Below are 13,258 nucleotides of genomic sequence, written 5' to 3'. Positions count from 1 at the left end.
TACAGTAGTAGTTGAGTTTCTGAAATTAGGGCATCCGACTTCTCCATGAAAACAGGTTGGACAGGACAACTATTAGGGCAGTAGTTCTCGATTTGTCATAAGCACCTTTTCCTCTCTCTTCTTATTGGAAGAAAGTGTCATCTAGCCCATACCCACTATTTTTAGAAGCGATATTCTGGAAGCAAGTTGTGAGGTGGAAAAAGAAATTAATAGTTCATTTTATAGATGTATATATTCTTCAGGTTCTTTAGAACTTATTAAAAATAAAATATCATAAGAAGCAGGGTGGCCTCGTGGAAAGGAGCCTGGGAGTTAGGGGACTTGGGTTCTAAACCCAACTCTGCAACTCACTCACTGAGGGACTCTGGCCAAGTGACTTAACTTCTCTGTGCTTCATTTTCCTCTTCTGTAAATTGGGGATTAAATATCTGTTCTCCCTCCCCTTTAGGCTGTGAGTCCCATGTGGGAAAGGAACTGCCACCAGGTGGGCTCTGGGAAAGTGGCAGGGACTCAGAACCATCGGGCAGGAAGAGAAGAGAAGGAGACTGGTTGAATTTAGGAGTTCCTTGTATACCTTGTGAGATACCTTGTGTATTCCTTGTGAGAAGCAGCGTGGCTCAGTAGAAAGAGCCCAGGCTTGGGAGTCAGAGGTCATGGGTTCTAATCCCGGCTCTGCCGCTTGCCAGCTGTGTGACTCTGGGCAAGTCACTTAACTTCCCTGTGCCTCAGTGACCTCATCTGTCAAATGGGGATTAAAACTGTGAGTCCCACGTGGGACAACCTGATCACCCTGTATCGCCCCTAGCGCTTAGAACAGTGCTTTGAACATAGTGAGCGCTTAACAAATACCATCATTATTATTATTACCTACTCTCTTGTATTGTATTCTTCCAACTGTTTAGTGCAGTGCCCTTCACACAGTAAGAGTTTAGTAAATGTCATTGATTAATCAGGTACTGCCACTTGGTGTGACTCTGGAGTAGTTGACGCCTGCTTCATAATGTCAACCCTATTCTCCCTGGCTCACTATTAGGGTAAGTGAGGGCAGCAGGTTCTCTCGAGGCTCAGGAAGACACCAGGTGGGAGGCAATTAGGGTAGGAATCTTGATTGTGAACCAAAGGAAGGAGTCATTCCTCCCTCAAGCATCAGTGCCAAACAGAAGCACTTTTTGGAAGTTAAGGGGCTGGAGGATAAGTTCTCACTCACTTGCTTCCAACAAGTGGTGTCCTACCAGGTTACCATGGAGACCTCCTAACAAATCAAAGGTGAGACTTCAATTATTAAAATCACATTAATACAGGAAGGGAAGAGATTCAACAGTTGAACTATTATTCCTTGAAATGGAAAACTGAATCTTGAGGGAAAACTGTCAACAATTTCTCAGAGGGGCTTAAGAGTTCATTTAAGCACCCTACAGTCAGTCATATTTATTGAGCACTTGCAGAGCACTGTAGTAAGTGCTTTGGGAGAGTACAGTATAAAAGGGTTGGTAGACTTGTTCCCTGCCTACAAGGAATTTACAATCTAGAGAGGGAGACATAGGGTAAAATAAATTACAGATATGCCCATAAGTGCTGTGGGACTGAGGATGGGGTGAATGAAGGGTATAAATAAAGGGTACAGGGTGATGCAGATGGGAGAGGGAGAAGAGGAAATGAGGGCTTAGTCAGAGAAGGCCTCTTGTCACTTCAACAAGACTTTGAAAGTGGAGAGAGTGATGGTCAGTCTGATAGGGAGGGGGAGGGAGTTCCAGGCCAGAGGCAGTACATGAGCGAGGGGTCGGCTATTATTCCAATTCCTAGCTTTTCTGAACCTCAATTTTGCCCCATTTGTGTGCGCGCACACACACACACACACACACACACACACAAAAAACCTGTTCCATAGAGTTTCTAGACAATAATAGACACTCACAGGGCCTCTCGTCTAGGAATTTATCCAAATCCCTCTTGACCTTATTGCTCCTTTCGGCCTGCACATTTTCCCGTAGTAATACAGTCCGTGTGTTTACCACCCCCTGGATGCAGAAATGCTTCCTTGTGCTCATTTTGAATCTGCCACCTTCAAGCTTCAGTGAGTACCCTCGGCCCCTCATCTTGTAAAAGAGCTTGGAACAGCTGGTGTCCTGGGTCCGCTCAGACCCTACACACAGTACAGCAGGAACATGTGGAAATGAAAGGGCTAGAGGCTAACAAAGCACAAAACCAGTTGCAAAGAATGGGTGACACTCAGCACTAGGGTTAATTTGTAAATGGGGGTGAGATTGGAATTGAGGACTCATGAGATTGGAATGGGATGTGAAAACCAGAAGCATTTCTGGCTCTATTTTTGGAAAGCATTTTCCAACCAAATGTGCTGTCAGATTCATTTGCTCTTTGAATGGAAAGGGAAAGTGCTCTGCCACCTCAAAATGACCAGCTACCCCTGAAATAAAATCAAATAACCTTTCAGGTTTATTTGAATTATCCACAGTATATCTCCTCCAGGTCACGAACTCCAATTCCCTCCCCTCCAGTGGAAGTCATAATCCACTTTCAGCAGATTCATTTTCAAGTATAAATCTATTTCTTCTTAATTGAACGGTTTTTGCTATACTGGAAGAAAGACAGATCTTGGGATCATGCACCACTGCTTCCTTTTTTGCTTCATTCCAGAGAAAATGAAGAACTTGGAAACATAATCACTGTAGCTCTTTATCAGACAGCAATTCCTCTCTCTCTGTCTAACCAGATACAGATCGAGTTCCACATTAGCTCTGGGGACAGAGATCTTAGGTGAAAATCCTTTGAGCTTTATCTATCTCTCCAGATCTATACATGGCTCCATAATTACCTAATACAAATTGCTCACAGATGACCTGAGGATACATTTCAATTCCATTCAGAAGGCAAAGGAATTGACTCAAAGTTGGGGGCGTTTAAGCTCATTCCACATGGATTCCCTTTAGAAGCAAAGTAATTCACTATTCTTAATAGCAGCACTCACCATGTCTGCAAAGTTGTCTTAGGATCCACTGGCACCGTTTCTTTGCACCTCTGGATCTGAGGTACAAACTCCTGCCCCTCTTCCCCTGGCCCGACACACCTGATTTTCATTCCAACTCCACCGACCAATTTTCTTTGTTTACTGCAGGGGCGTTAGCCTCAAAGAAGAAGGTGGAATTGATGATGGTGAGAGACTGTTATCATTTTCCCCTAACAATATGCCCATACTCCTTCACACTAGTGAGGCTGGGGAACCTACACCTCTCTCCCCAAAAGGGAGCAGTTAAGGATACTGAGAAAGAGGGCTGAGTCACTGGTCCAGGGGAGGAGGGGAGGGTGGAGACACAACAAGCAGATTTGTCAACCAATTAGGTCCACGTGGGGGGAATGAATCAGATGGCAGGGTGAGAACTCTGGGAAAGGGGTGGATTGCAAAACTGTTCATTGCTATTGGAATCTGAGTCTCAAGGGATAATCCCAAACCTTTCATTTTCAAGGAAATCAATCTACTGAGAAACCCAAGGCTGTGGGGTTCTCATTTACAGAACCATAGCCTAGGAACTGCTACTGATTTCAGTACCCGCAACTAGAGGTCAAGTGAAATCAATTATCAGCTACTGAGGCTACATTCTTTGCCAAATTCCTCAGCCAATGCTTTCTGTGTTCACTTGTGAAAGTTCCAATCTAAACTTCACTCTTGCAAATTACTTAGGACTGTGAATAAGTGCACTGCTGATCTCAAAAACAACTGTAGCTGCAGAAAGCCTTCTCGCTGCATTCCCCCAACCCATCAGTGTGCCTAGAGGTTCCCAGTCTCTGTGACATGGCCCAGGAGAAACAGGAACTCTGACCCACAGAACCCACAAAGGCAGCAAACAAAACTCATATGACACTTGGACTGTTGGGGCAGAATCAATGGATCACGTTTACTGAGCGATTACTGTCCGCGGAGCACTGTACTGAGCTCTTGGGAGAGTACAACAAAACAATATAACAACTTAGATCAAACATGGGGCTATCTTGGATGAAAAACAGTGGGGCAACAATCAACTATCATAGAACCATGGAGATGAAAGAGAACTCAAGAAGGCTCCTAACAAACCTGTGCTGCGTCTAGGGACGTTAGGCCTCCCTTTTACTTCAAATCGCTAGAGGGAACACCATGGTCATTCTTAGAAGCAGTCTCTCCCAACCCTAACAGTCAGGAAGTCCAACTTGAATCCTGCCTGCTGCACTTTATAGCTTGTTCTCATGGAAACAGAGAAAAACCTCCCACTATTCCTCATGCAATAACCCTGTAGGCTGTTATGAAGCTCCCTCCCAGTTATGCTTTTCTAAGCCAAAAAAAAAATCCATTATCTTTCACTTTTCCATCAAGGACCTCTTCCTAAGCCTCTCATCATTTTTTGATGCTTTCTTATAAATCTTCCCCTAAATTTCCACTGCCCAAATCATTCAAGGCCAGATCCCAAAACCTTCTTCTGTAATAAAATCCCAAAAGAGTCTTTGTACATTCTGTACACTTATGGTAAAAGATGTGTAATAATGAGTACAATTTTGAAGGACCCAATGATTTGCACCCACACCAAGGAAAGTTTTTAACTTCGCAGGTTTTTAGAATTTTCCCTCAATTTTGCAGGTTCCCCTGAGTGGAAACTAAGCCGCAAATCTCTCAGCAGCGGCTAACTCTCACTGGTGATATATTTTACCAACAACATCTCCCACACCAGTGAGTCACCTTCCACTTTGCACCTGGGGGGATGATTTGCATGATATGGTCAGATCAGCTTAAGTAATGAACAGGGTCAGCATTCAAAAAGGTGGAGAGTGCCCTTGACTGAAAAGAAAACAGTTTTGCAACAGTAGAAAATGGGTTTGCTAAACCCTTCGCATGTGGGTTCTGTTTGACCACATGGGGCAATCCTCAGTAGAGAAAATGATTCCAGAGGTCCTGAAAACCAAAGCTGCTCATTTTGTCACTTAGCCAGTCGTTCCAGGAAATTATCCTTAGTGATGCAGTCAATATGCCCCTTACTCTGACTATAATTCCCTTTACCTTCCTCCCAAATGTAGGGGTTCCCCCGTTAAGTCTGATGAAGTGGCTTTAGTGCTGATAAAGATAAGGCTGAGGAAGAAGAAAGGCAGGTACCCTGTCTTTCTCCACTACCTTGGTTCATGTGCTCTCAAGGAACAATTAATGCTCACAGGCCCATTCAATCAATCAGTAGAACTTACTGAGCACTCACTTGTTTGGGGGAGTACAACTGAGTAAAGAGACACAATCCCAGTCCTCTCGGAGCTAGATAGGGAAGCAACAAAGAGTAAATACATGTCATTTCATGAGATTAATTTGGTTGTCAGGGGCTAAGAACGCAGCGTTCTCGAAATGTCACAAGGCAAAAAGGAAGAGCTATGGAACACCGGGTCAAAGCTCAATATTGAGTACCTTCCCATGTCCATGCATGTCCAAACCTATCAGTGCTATCATGGCATAAGTAAGAGGGATGAAAGAGGTGAAAAGGGGACGGTTACTGTAGTCAACTCAACTCAACACAGGCATTAAACTAAATGTCTGTGTCTAGGAGCTGAGAGTTTGGAAAATAGGAACAAGGTACCATGAACTTTTCCTCAGATTCTTCCCTCCAAATCCCTGATAGACCAGCTCTAACTGCCATACGGCTAACTGCAGTCTGGTGGCTTGGAATCATGATCTGAAAAATTATAAACAGCTTGGAATTCCAAACCTTCCCACCCAACTCCCCTACTGATATTCTTTGCATAACTATTGCAGTGGTTCCTCTATTGCAGTGGTTCCTAGGCAGAATTCCCCTTTTCAAGCCTCACTTTGACAGCTTTTTATTTCACTTTAGCAGTCTATAACATTCTGTAACACACCCACAGATCTCCAAGTCCTAGCTTTCACACCATCCATGGTCTCCAAGGGTCTGTGTTGAAATTGCCACTTTGACATCATCTGTCTATATGATATTTTAAGTTTATTTATGATTCAATAGAATCCTTTTGATAATAGCAAAAAAAAATGGTGTTTTTGCCACTCTATACATTCTTAAGTCTGCCTTAGATAGACTGTGTTTGGCTCATCCATGTGTCGACAAAATCCTAAGAGCAGTCAGTCTCACAGCCATGATTTATTAAGTATCCGGGTGCTTAGCACTGTTCGGAGGGCTTGAGGTTTATATTTAAAAGCTGCTCATAACATTAAAGTTCTTCCCTGTGTGTTCTCCCATCTTGTTTCAACAGCTTGGTGGCATGATGTTCTTCCAATAACACAAACCAGGACAAATAGGTCTTGGATTTGGAGTGAACTTCATGAAGCATTTTTTGGAAAAGACTGGAAGAATGCAATGTGATTCTGTGATAGCTTCTGAGAAACCAGACAAATCCAGAGCCAAGAATGTAGGGGTAATAAACAGAAAGGCATTGTCAATTGGTGTTACATAATGAATCCACTTTGGCTATCTTATAACCCTAACTACCCACTTCCCTCAACACATTACTCACAGACACATCCACACACTACAATGATACTACCTTGGTTTGCATATGGTGCTTTTATTCCCAAAGCATACTTATATAACTATTCACATTTTTACTCTCACAACAACCCTTGAGCTAGCAACAAGGGCTAGTGGATAGAGCACAGGGCTCGGAGTCAGGAGACCTGAGTTCTAATCCTAGCTCCATCACCTGCCTCCTGTGTGACCTTGGACATATCTCTTAACTTCTCTGTCCCTCAGTTTCCTCAAAAGTAAAATGGGGATTAAATAGCTGTATGCCTTCCTGCTAGACTCTGAGCCCCACATGAGGCAGGAACTGTGTCTGATCCAGTTACTCTGTTTCTACTCCAACACTTAGCATAATGTTTGGCATAAAATAAGTGCTAAAAGGTGTTATTTAAGGCAGATGATGAAACTGAGATAGAGTGACTTGCCCAAGGTCACACAGGAAGCTGGTAGCAGATCTTGAACTTGAACCCAGGCACTCCAGCTTTCAGACCTAAGCTCTTCCACACAATGCTGCCTCCTTCATACAACAGCCTTCTCTTCTCTTCCAGGAAACTCAGGCTATTCTTAGACGCATCTAATTCAACCATGAAAATAATTACTGCTCTGGATGAGGGTCTGAAAAAAATCACGATGGATCTAAAGAAAATCAGGTGGGGACTTAAGAAAAATTGAATACAGAGCCGCTCCCTTTTGTTCCCTTTTTTTCCCTCAGTTTCTTATGGGAATCTGTGAAGTTCTGATCATTTGCTGAAAGTGGAGTTCCTCTCAGCCTACTGACAGAGAAGTTCAAAATTCCAGGGAGGGAGATTAGGTGATCCTAGGCAAATTTTGGAGGTCAAATAAACATTTTGGAGTTGTAACTATTTTTGAGAACTATTTGCAAAGCTAATATAATTCACTCTCAAAATCATCTCCCAGTGAGCAAAAATAAGTAGTTAAGTGATGGAGAAACTGAGGCCCAGAGAAATGTAAAACTTGCCCAAGATTCTCCGAGAGAGTCAGTCTTGGGCCCAAGTCTTCTGACTCCTAATTCTGAGCTCTCTGCACATGTACTACACAGAGCAGATCGTCTTTAAGACAGAGCAACCTGTTCTTCTCGTAAAAAAAGTACTCGAGTTTCTCATAAAAGTAAAGAGCAAACTGAGCACCAGCCTGCTTTCCACTGGGGCAACACAAAGAGAAGTGGGAGTCACTAAGTGTCCTATATTTACCGAGGAACAGGCGAGAACAGCATCGGCACACTTCACTGTTCTCTGGCCTCTTGTTCTTGATGGCCAATGAATGGAAGAAAGAAAAACTGCACATTTATACCTGTGTTAATAGCCATGTGTCTCACTTAGTCACAGAGGATGTCTTACCTCAGTCAGTGTTATTTATTGAGTGCTTACCATGCACACACTTAAGAATTTAGCAAACGTATTCCCTTTTAACAGTCCAGAGCTGGGCTTACAGTCAGTCTACCTCCAAGGATTCCTGATTCTCCCACCATCACCAGCCTCAACTGCCTCTAGTCCAGAGTCTCCGGGGACTTCAAGGCTCTCCACCCTCTGGTCCCCTCTTTATCTGCAATTTTCACCAGCTATTCCCTAACTCAAAGGTTCTTCCAAAGGTAATGCCTAGCCGAGCCTCACTCTCTACTCTTCACTTCCATCCCTTTGCTCATGCTGCTCCGCTGCCTTGGAACTCTCTCCCTACAGCATATTCTACTCTACTGTTTCCCCTAATTGTAATTCATTTTAATTTCTGTCTCTCCCTCTAGACTGTAAACTCTTTGTGGGCTGGGATCACATCCACCAACTCTGTTGTATTTTACTTTTCCAAGCACTTAGTAAAGTGCTCTGCACACAGTAAGCACTCAGTAAATACCACTGCTTGACTGATTACACAGAACACAACATTCCCCTCATTCACACCCTTCCAAAAATCCCATCTCCTCCAACAAGGTTTTACCCTATTAATTTCCCAACATTCTGAGCCACATCATCTCTTCGACCAACTCCAGCACTTGCGAACTTATCTACACCTTCCCCAGCATTCAATTACGTATCTGTACTCACCTATTTATTTCAATACTCTAGTTGAAAATATTTTTATGTTCGTCTCTCCCATTAGATTGTAAGCTCCTTAGAACTGAGAATGCATCACTTCCTATTCTTGCCCTCCCCAAGTGTCTAGTACAGCTGCACAAAATGGAGGGTTCAATAAGTGCAGCTCCTGTTGCTTGTACTGTATTTTCCCAAGCACTTAGTACAGTGTCTTGTACACAGTAAATACTCAACAAATATCTCTGATTGATTGATACTACCACAGAGGGAATTATCAAATCAATTTAAATGTGGTTGTCTGACAGATTAGCTGAGCTTGTGTTAGCTTACCTGAATGAAATATTAGTTCTTCAAAGAGTCGGCTCCCTCCTTAAATGGTACAGAGACAAAAGAAGAAAGCAGACTAATTGGGAAAAAAGGCTGCAAACTCCCCCGACCCACCTTGATGACCTCAGCCTTTGCTTAGAAAACACACTAATGTATTCCCTTTAGCATTTGTTCTTGTTCTACATTTGTCTAGTTGTCTGTCTGATCTTGACACATCAATCCACATCTGTGAGGCCTCCATTATTAACTATTAGATTGCAAGAAACATACCTATAAAACTTGCAGAACTGCATATGCTCGTAGATACCTAACAAATGCTTTCTGATGCAGTTGTTGATGAGAGAAGGGAAAATAATGACATAGAATTAAGAAATCTATTTCAGTTCACGAGGCCAATCCAACTCCTAAAAAAATTACGTTTAGACCTGACACCAAACTGTCTCCAAAATCCATCCTTCTATGAGAGATGTTTCTGGGAGATATAGAAAATGAGACTCTCCCCTCAGTCCAGGTTTCTTGTCAATAAGCAAGTCATTTGAGGGAAAGCCAGAGGCCTCTGAATAGATTAGATATTTCAGTTTCCTCTTATCTTTCCTTTAAGTGTCCTGCTGAAGGACACTTTATGCAATGCAAATTGACAGCGGAGTCTGTATAAACAATCGAAAAAAATCTCATTTTAGCAAGGTGATCATAATGAAAAATCTTTCACCGAATATATCAACATTCAACACAAATGTTGGGAAGGTTATTTGTTAGAACAACTGTCCGTCTAACTGACCAAAACCCAATTTTTTGCCCAGGTCTAAAATGATGAAAACCAGCTTTTGTGGTGGCACAAAGTAAAAATCCAGAGAGGAGAGGCAGGGCACATAGAAAGGAACAGGGTCCGAGTAACTTAGCAGAGGTTTGGTGGGTTCTACTTGGGACATCAACCCTAGCCAACTGTGACAGGACCTTGATCAATCCCCAAATTGGGGGCCCCTTTACAATCGAGGGGGCATGATTGTAGCTTCATAATAATTTCATGGAAAGCAACTCAATGTTTGGACAATGCAATCACTGAACTAGTTTGAATTCTATGATCTTCTTGAAACTCAATTTCCTTTCCAAGGATCATGTCTACTTACTCTATCATACTTTCCCAAACACTTAATACAGTGCTTTACACACAGTAAGTGCTCAATAAATACAATTGATTGATTCTTTTGCAGCCCTCAAGATCATCATCATCAATGGTATCTATTGAGCAGTTACAGTGTGTAAAGCACTGTACTATGCACTTGGGAGAGTACAATTCAGTAGAGTCGGTAGATATGTATTTGCTCAAGATGACTGATGAATTGCGTTTGGGTTGCTTTTATTTATGCAAGAACCATTGCCGGGTTTAAAACCCTGAAAAAGTTTAAATTCTAAGGGCATAACTGACGTAAAGGAGCTGGGAAGCTGAAAGAGTCTCCAATACGCTGGAACCATAAACAACACCCTTTCCCCCTACCTCTCTTGACTCCCGTCTCAACCCCCTTCTAGAAGGGCAGTGCAAAGCGATAACACTGCCAGCATCTGGATGAAGCTAACAAATCTACCCCATTTTATTTGCCTAAATAAACTTCTTCAGGTCCCACTCAACAAATTCTGGCTAAGCATTGTGTTGATCCTCAATAAAGTATCCATTCAAGATTATAATGGTGATGCAAATCCAACTTCATGATGAGATAAAATACAAATTATTGCAGTACTTTCTAACTATAAGCCACATATATAAAATCACTGAAAGATCTGGCAGGCAGGTCTTCTGCCAATAAAAATATAAAGGGAAAATTGGAGTTTGTACGTGTTTAGAGAAATAATTGCTTTTATGATAAAATTCAGAGATGTTTAATAATACAAAACCCCATTGCCTATTTTGCACTGTAACAGACCTCATAAATTTCCCTTTTATTGCATGATCCAATCCTATAATGGCAAAAATGTTCTGCCTCAGGTAGCTTTCAATACTACATGCATTCTTATTCCTCTCTCTCATTTTCAGGATGGCCAATATGAAGACCTTATGCAAGAAATTTTAAAGTCCAGATTGATTTTATATTACCTTTTCCTACTATTCCCTCAATGATATTCTACTGTTACTGAGGCTTTCGGGGAAGTATGCAGTCATTAAGCAAGTCATCCTCAGCCCAGAAGACGACTGATCGGAACAACGTAAACAACCCAGCCTGGGTTAGATCAGTGGCCCGGCCAGCCCAGGATACTGTCCCCAGTAGTGGCTCCATCCTCTGCAGAATAATCTCTCATGTATTAAAACTTTCTTCAAATGAAATAATTCCAGTTTCTTTAATCTTCACTCAATGTCTGCTATTTAGCACCTACTTAATGCAAAACTTGTTCTGGGTGTTTTGAAAAAGGTCAATGAAAGCAAGAGAAGCATTTCCCTAAACAGAGAAGAAAGGAAGCAGAACGAGAGTTTAACAATCAATCAATGGCGTCTACTGAGCATTTTCTGTGTGCACAGCATTGTACTAAGCACTTTGGAGAGTACAGTATAACAGAGTTGGTAGACAAGTTCCCTGCCCACAGTGAGCCCACAGTCCAGAGGGGGAGACAGTTAACAATATAAATTACGGATATGTACGTAAGTGAACATTACTTAGACTCTGAGCTCCATGATTAATTTATAGCTACCCCAATGCTTAACCAATAGTAATCATTTAACAAATGCCATTATTTTTATCATTAGTATTATCGTTATCATTAAGTGCTGTGGGGTGAATAAAAGGTTCAAATCCAAGTGCCAGGGCAATGCAGAAGGGAGTAGGAGATGAGGAAATGAGGGCTTAGGGAAGGCCTCTTGGAGATGTGCTTTTAGAAAGTAATAGGGAATAGTATTATCAATGTTACTTTTTGAGTGCTCACTGTGTGCAGAGCACTGTACCAGGCACTGATACAACCTGATACTAATAATAATAATGTAGGTATTGGTTAAGTGCTTACTATGTGCCAAGCACTTTCTAAGCACTGGGGCAGATAGAAGGTAATCAGGTTGTCCCACATGGGGCTCACAGTCTTCATCTCCATTTTCCTGATGAGGGAACTGAGGCCCAGAGAAGGTAAGTGACTTGCCCAAGATCACATAGCTGACAAGCGGTGGAGCCTGGATTAGAACCCATGACCTCTGACTCCCAAGGCCAGGCTCTTTCCACTGAGCCCATGCTACTACAACTCTATCAGGTTGAATGAGCTGAATAAATAACTCCATGGATGTGTACAATAAATAACTGCATGGATGTGTACATAAGGCCTGATGACAGGAATAAGATACAAGTACTGTTGGGTTGATGCAATTCAGTGCAGTGAATAAATTAAGGTGCACTTGTTCGCACCTGCCATTCATCTTAGTATCTGTCTCCTCCACTAGACTTGGAAGGACCCTGAGGGGAGGGGTCAAATCTACTAATGCTACTGTACCCTCCCAAGTGCTTAGTGCAGTGTGTTGAACAAAGTAAGCACTCAATAAATACAACTGATTAAGGACCCTGTTTTAATTTACAGCCACCAGCACGTTGATTCAATTGAGAAGGAGCGTGGCCTAGTGGAGAGAGGGTCTGGGAGTCAGGACCTGGGTTCTAATCCCAGTTCTGCCATTTTTCTGCTGTGTGACCTAGGGCAAGTCACTTCACTTCTCTGTCCCTCAGTTACCTCATCTGTAAAATGGGGATTAAGACCGTGAACCCCATGTGGTACATGGACTGTGTCCAACGCGATTAGCTCGTATCTACTTCAATTTCTGGCACATAGTAAGCATTTAAAAAAATACCATTAAAAAAAACCCAATAAACAAAAAAAACTTTGCACCTATTCCTTTTGCACAGACCTTAGTGGAAATACAAGAATTGAAAATAAGTAAACAAAATCAAGTCAGACACCTCTACAGGGTTTGATAACTGGGGAAGATAGGCAATAGACTTTTGACAGTAGAGATAGCCTTCTCCCTGTGGGCCCTTCCACAACAGACAGGCAAATCCAGCCTCAGCTCTGAATTCCCCTTGTTGTCCTATGCTTATCAGGTCCGGGTCAGCTGAGCAGCATGAAGTGGCCCAAGAGTGAGATGGCGGGCACCCTGCTTCTGGTTTTCATTCTCATTCACATTCTCTCTCTCTCCTCCCCCTCGCGCCCCCCCCCCCCAACAAATGTTCACGGGCCCCTTGTTCTGAGAACCTCAGAGCTACTGGCAGGCCTAACATAAGATTGCCCCTGAGCACACTGACTGATTCTCTGAAGCACCCTGTTTCTCCTCCTTTAAATCCCCAGGAACCCAGAGAACAAAATATTCCCTGTTCAAATCACAAATCAAATTCTCTGAGGTCTCCAAGGACACCT

General features: G+C 42.6%; 1 long non-coding RNA gene across 1 annotated transcript; it reads left to right on the top strand.

The window, feature by feature from the left end:
* The first annotated feature begins 1,150 nt into the window (after positions 1-1,150).
* On the top strand, positions 1,151-11,166 carry LOC114805833. The gene is made up of 4 exons (XR_003753872.2): positions 1,151-1,266; positions 6,247-6,408; positions 7,061-7,162; positions 10,914-11,166. It is a non-coding gene; the product is annotated as an uncharacterized LOC114805833 (long non-coding RNA).
* Positions 11,167-13,258: the final 2,092 nt, after the last annotated feature.

The sequence above is a fragment of the Ornithorhynchus anatinus genome, chromosome 20, assembly GCF_004115215.2.
Source record: "Ornithorhynchus anatinus isolate Pmale09 chromosome 20, mOrnAna1.pri.v4, whole genome shotgun sequence".
NCBI lineage: Eukaryota > Metazoa > Chordata > Mammalia > Monotremata > Ornithorhynchidae > Ornithorhynchus > Ornithorhynchus anatinus.
Note: the sequence above shows the minus strand (reverse complement) of the source record. Positions and strands in the feature narration are given on the sequence as shown.